Below are 6,706 nucleotides of genomic sequence, written 5' to 3'. Positions count from 1 at the left end.
AATAAATACCATACATGATAAGATGATTACTATGAGATTCGTTTGGGTATTACAACATAATACATAGACCGTAATCCAACTGCGTCTATGACAAATAATCCAGCTTCTGGTTATCGTCCGAACCCCTTCCAGTATTAAGTTGCAAGCAACAGATTATCGCATTAAGCAATGTGTGTAAAGTAAACAATAGAATTACCCTTAGATAAAACAATCTTAGAAGTTACTGTCACTCTTCCAGAAAACTAGAGACATGAACCTACTATCGAGCATAAGTACTCCCTCTTGGAGTCACAAGCATTTACTTGGCCAGAGCAACTACTAGCAACGGAGAGCATGCAAGATCACAAATAACATATGGAAAATATATAATCGATCGCAACATAGTATTCAATATTCATCAGATCCCAGTAGACACAACATGTATCATTACATAAAGATGATCTTGATCATGATAGGTGATATGGATATCCGAGCCTGGTACACTAGGACAGCCATTGATATGATAATTAGGTCTAAGGTTGTACCAGTATTTTATTATAGTCTTGTTATTAGGAAATAATAATGTAGCCAGGTCATGTGGTGGGCCAAATTAGGGTTTTAAGTTGTGTCTATTTGACTTGGGCCTGTCCAAGTCGAATTAGGTTAGGCCCAATAAGGGTTGGCCGGCCACCCCACCCCCTCATATAAGGTGGAGGTGCGGCTAGGGTTTAGATAGACAAGTTTAGACTAAAGATTAGGGTTTTCCCCATTGCGTGTGTTCACGTGTATCATCCCTCCGGGGGTACGGCGCTGCCGTTTATCTATTATATCCGCTGCGAAGGTTCTTGTGTTCATCAAGGATTATCTAGCTCAAGGTTTGTGGCGTATCGTTCATCGATCCGTTGCTTGCTGGATTCGTTCCCTCTTCTCCAGGCTGCGTTCATTGCGTTGTTGGGAGGATTCACTACCCCAGGTTATCGCTGTGAAAGATCGGGCAACAACTAAGGAGGATCCAGTGGGATTCCCCTTATCATGTGGTATCAGATTTCTGGGTTGCTCGCGGCGAGGTTTTGTTGATCGATCGCATCAAGATCGGTTGGCATCGGAGAAGGTTGGCTCTAGCTCGGAGGAGTTTGGCTCTCGATCGAAGGAGGTTGGTTGGAGGAAGTTTGGAGCTGTTGGGTGCAGTTTGCAGTTCATCCATGGCTGTTTCGGAGGTCAAAATCGCGAAAAATCGCGGCTGGAATCGGGAAGAAGACAAAATTTCGCGACCCGCCCCGGTCCACAGACCGGTTGACCAGGTTCTGGACCTGCCGGGCCGGTCAAAACCGGGCCCTCGGCTGGTGCCAACCGGCCCGTGTCCAGGGGCGCCAGGCAGGTCGTCCGGTTTTCAGGCCGGTCAGACCGGGCCTCAGGCCGGCCAGGCCGGTCCAACCGGGCCCTAGGCTGGCCCAGCCGGTCCACAGGCTAGTCCAACCGGGCCCTGGGCCGGGCTGGTACCTGCTGCGACATTGTTTTCTCCGGTGGTTTCCCCTGTTGCTGCAGTGTTTTCTCCGGCGCTTTCGGCTATTGATGTTGTTGATATTGGTGAGTTTCCGGGCGATATTCTGGGCATGAGGTGTACTCTTCCGAAGAAGTCTAGTAAGGTTTTCAATGACTATCTGGACAGCTTGAAGGGAGAATAGTGTCCGCCATCCAGTCTTCGTTGGTATCTACACCGTCTAGCGACAATTCAGGAGTATGAAGATTGGGAGAGGAACATGGAGTTGGGTTTTGCTCGATGCCGCATATACAATAGGAAGTTCAATGGATCCTATGCATATTATCTTGCTATACGGCGTGTGGACGAGGCATTTTAGAGCGTTGCTGGCATGATGCGGTGGACATAGGTGAATTTGCTGAAACTTGGGAGGACTACAAAACTTTTCTTCGTAATGGTTTTGTGTTACCGTATATGGAGGAGAGTGAGCAGCCATCCAGAGTTGTGCATGCAATGAAGGAAGTGGACAAGTGCATAGTTCCTATTCAGGAGATTTTTCCACTACCAACAATCACTAAGGACAAGGTGATATTTTCAGAGGAGAGGAAACCTGGCTCTGATACCAAGAGCGCTACTGTGACTGTTGAGGAGGATGTACCATTGAGCGGGCTGAATATGCAACTCAAGAAGGTACAAGATGATGCTTGCAAGGCAGTTGACAAGGTTCAGCGGTGGAGTTTGTTTCAGACTCAGTGCATTATCAAGGGCAAGGCTTGCAAGTTGATGATGGATGGTGGTAGTTGTACTAATGGCATTAGCAAGGCGATGGTGGCAGCATTGGGGTTGTCTACATGGCATCTTCCTGAACCTAAACGTCTTGAGTGGTTGAATAGCTGTGGTATGCTGAAGATTACTCACAAGGTGCGTGTGCCATTTACAGTTGATGACTATGTTGATGAGATAGAGTGCGATGTGTTGCCATTGGAGGTGTGTGGATTGCTACTTGGGTGTGATACGTCTCCGACGTATCGATAATTTCTTATGTTCCATGCCACATTATTGATGATTTCTACATGTTATATGCACATTTTATGTCATATTTATGCGTTTTCTGGAACTAACCTATTAACAAGATGCCGAAGTGCCAGTTGCTGTTTTCTGCTGTTTTTGGTTTCAGAAATCCTAGTAAAGAAATATTCTCGGAATTGGATGAAATCAACGCCCAGGTTCCTATTTTGCTCGGAAGCATCCAGAACACACGAGAACCGCCAGAGAGGGGGCACAGGGCCACCAAACCCTAGGCCGGCGCGGCCAAGGGGGGGCCCACGCCCCCCTATAGTGTCGGCGCCTCGTCGCCCCTCCGACTCCGCCTCTTCGCCTATAAAAAGGTCCCTGACCTAAAACCTCGAGACGGAAAAGCCACGGTACGAGAAACCTTCCAGAGCCGCCGCCATCGCGAAGCCAAGATCTGGGGGACAGGAGTCTCTGTTCCGGCACGCCGCCGGGACGGGAAAGTGCCCCCGGAAGGCTCCTCCATCGACACCACCGCCATCTCCATCAACGCTGCTGTCTCCCATGAGGAGGGAGTAGTTCTCCATCGAGGCTCGGGGCTGTACCGGTAGCTATGTGGTTCATCTCTCTCCTATGTACTTCAATACAATAATCTCATGAGCTGCCTTACATGATTGAGATTCATATGATGATGCTTGTAATCTAGATGTCATTATGCTAGTCAAGTGGGTTTTACTTATGTGATCTCCGGAGACTCCTTGTCCCACGTGTGTAAAGGTGACGAGTGTGTGCACCGTGTGGGTCTCTTAGGCTATATTTCACGAATACTTATTCACCGTTATGAATGGCATAGTGGAGTGCTTATTTATATCTCTTTATGATTGCAATGTGTTTTGTATCACAATTTATCTATGTGCTACTCTAGTGATGTTATTAAAGTAGTTTTATTCCTCCTACACGGTGTAATGGTGACAAGTGTGTGCATCCGTGTTAGTACTTGGTTTATGCTATGATTGTGATCTCCTCGTAGATTACAAAGTTAACTATTGCTATGATAGTATTGATGTGATCTATTCCTCCTACATAGCGTGAAGGTGACAGAGTGTGCATGCTATGTTAGTACTTGGTTTAGTCGTGTTGATCTTTCATGCACTCTAAGGTTATTTAAATATGAACATTGAATTGTGGAGCTTGTTAACTCCGGCATTGAGGGTTCGTGTAATCCTACGCAATGGTGTTCATCATCCAACAAGAGTGTAGAGTATGCATTTATCTATTCCGTTATGTGATCAATGTTGAGAGTGTCCACTAGTGAAAGTCTGATCCCTAGGCCTTGTTCCTAAATATCGCTATCGCTGCTTGTTTACTTGTTTACTCGTGTTACTACTGCTGCGTTACTACTGCTTGTTTACTCGTCCCGGGGCAAAGCACTTTTCCGGTGCCGTTGCTACTGCTCATATATATTCATACCACCCGTATTTCACTATCTCTTCGCCGAACTAGTGCACCTATTTGGTGTGTTGGGGACACAAGAGACTTCTTGCTTTGTGGTTGCAGGGTTGCATGAGAGGGATATCTTTGACCTCTTCCTCCCCGAGTTCGATAAACCTTGGGTGATCCACTTAAGGGAAAACTTGCTGCTGTTCTACAAACCTCTGCTCTTGGAGGCCCAACACTGTCTACAGGAAAAGGAGGGGGGCGTAGACATCAAGCTATTTTCTGGCGCCGTTGCCGGGGACGAATCAAGACACTTCATCAAGCCCGTCAACCGCCATTAAACCTCCCACGTCAACTACGCGCCAGTTGTGGACAGCAAGCTATTTTCTGGCGCCGTTGCAAGGTAAAAAGGCACTCATACTTCGGTTCCAGGTAAGTACTCTTCTGGCGCCATTGTGTTTGTGCTCGAAGCTATTTCCTTTAGATCCTGCAATTGTAACTTTTTGTTTCTTGTTTACACTAGTTAGGCATAATGGAAAACAACAAAAATATGAGAGATCTTTATGAACTTTATCTTGAATTAGGACATGATGTGTTTGAAGAGAGACTTAAAAAACCCATGGAACTTTATATGCATGCTAATGGGAATGTTATTACTATGAATGCTTTGAACACTATTGTTGCTAATGCTATGGAAAATTCTAAGCTTGGGGAAGCTGGTTTTGATGAGCATGATCTTTTTAGTCCCCCAAGCATTGAGTAGAAAATTTACTTTGATGATACTTTGCCTCCTATTTATGATGATTATAATGATAGTAGTCTTATGGTACCACCTGCTATGGAGGATAAATTTGATTATGATTACAATATGCCTCCTATATTTGATAATGAAAATAATAATGATAGCTACTTTGTTGAATTTGCTCCCACTATTACTAATAAAATTGATTATGCTTATGTGGAGAGTAATAATTTTATGCATGAGACTCGTGATAAGAATGCTTTATGTGATAGTTATATTGTTGAGTTTGCTCATGTTGCTACTGAAAGTTATTATGAGAGAGGAAAATATGGTTGCAAAAATTTTCATGTTACTAAAACACCTCTCTATGTGATGAAATTTCTGAAGCTACACTTGTTTTATCTTCCTATGCTTGTTACTTTGCTTTTAATGAACTTGTTTATTTACAAGATTCCTATGCATAGGAAGCATGTTAGACTTAAATGTGTTTCTAATTTGCCTCTTGATGCTCTCTTTTGCTTCAAATACAATTTCTTGCGAGTGCATCATTAAAACTGCTGAGCCCATCTTAATGGCTATAAAGAAAGAACTTCTTGGGAGATAACCCATGTGTTTATTTTGCTACAGTACCTCTATTTTATATTTGTGTCTTGGAAGTTGTTTACTACTGTAGCAACCTCTCCTTATCTTAGTTTTGTGTTTTGTTGTGCCAAGTAAAGTCTTTGATAGAAAAGTTCATACTAGATTTGGATTACTGCACAGAAACAGATTTCTTTGCTGTCACGAATCTGGGCAAAATTCTCTGTAGATAACTCAGAAAATTATGCCAATTTACGTGAGTGATTCTCAGATATGTACGCAACTTTCATTCAATTTGAGCATTTTCATTTGAGCAAGTCTGGTGCCCCAATAAAATTCGTCTTTACGGACTGTTCTGTTTTGACAGATTCTGCCTTTTATTTCGCATTGCTTCTTTTGCTATGTGGGATGGATTTCTTTGTTCCATTAACTTCTAGTAGCTTTGGGAAATGTCCAGAAGTGTTAAGAATGATTGTGTCACCTCTGAACATGTGAGTTTTTGATTATGCACTAACCCTCTAATGAGTTTGTTTCGAGTTCGGTGTGGAGGAAGTTTTCAAGGGTCAAGAGAGGAGGATGATATATTATGATCAAGGAGAGTGAAAGCTCTAAGCTTGGGGATGCCCCGGTGGTTCACCCCTGCATATATCAAGAATACTCAAGCGTCTAAGCTTGGGGATGCCCAAGGCATCCCCTTCTTCATCGACAAATTATCAGGTTCCTCCCCTGAAACTATATTTTTATTCGGTCACATCTTATGTACTTTACTTGGAGCGTCTGTGTGCTTTTGTTTTTGTTTTTGTTTGAATAAATGCTTGTGTGGGAGAGAGACACGCTCCGCTGGTTCGTATGAACACATGTGTTCTTAGCTTTTAGTATTCATGGCGAAGTTTCTTCTTCGTTAAATTGTTATATGGTTGGAATTGGAAAATGATACATGTAGTAATTGCTATAATGTCTTGGGTAATGTGATACTTGGCAATTGTTGTGCTCATGTTTAAGCTCTTGCATCATATACTTTGCACCTATTAGTGAAGAAATACATAGAGCTTGTTAAAATTTGGTTTGCATAATTGGTCTCTCTAAGGTCTAGATAATTTCTAGTATTGAGTTTGAACAACAAGGAAGACGGTGTAGAGTCTTATAATGTTTACAATATGTCTTTTATGTGAGTTTTGCTGCGCCGGTTCATCCTTGTGTTTGTTTCAAATAGCCTTGCTAGCCTAAACCTTGTATCGAGAGGGAATACTTCTCATGCATCCAAAATACTTGAGCCAACCACTATGCCATTTGTGTCCACCATACCTACCTACTACATGGTATTTCTCCGCCATTCCAAAGTAAATTGCTTGAGTGCTACCTTTAAATTTCCATTCTTCACCTTTACAATATATAGCTCATGGGACAAATAGCTTAAAAACTATTGTGGTATTGAATATATACTTATGCACTTTATCTCTTATTAAGTTGCTCGTTGT

Source organism: Lolium rigidum, chromosome 1 (assembly GCF_022539505.1).
Source record: "Lolium rigidum isolate FL_2022 chromosome 1, APGP_CSIRO_Lrig_0.1, whole genome shotgun sequence".
Lineage (NCBI taxonomy): Eukaryota > Viridiplantae > Streptophyta > Magnoliopsida > Poales > Poaceae > Lolium > Lolium rigidum.
The sequence above is the reverse complement of the archived record's forward strand: the minus strand, read 5'-3'. Positions refer to the sequence as shown.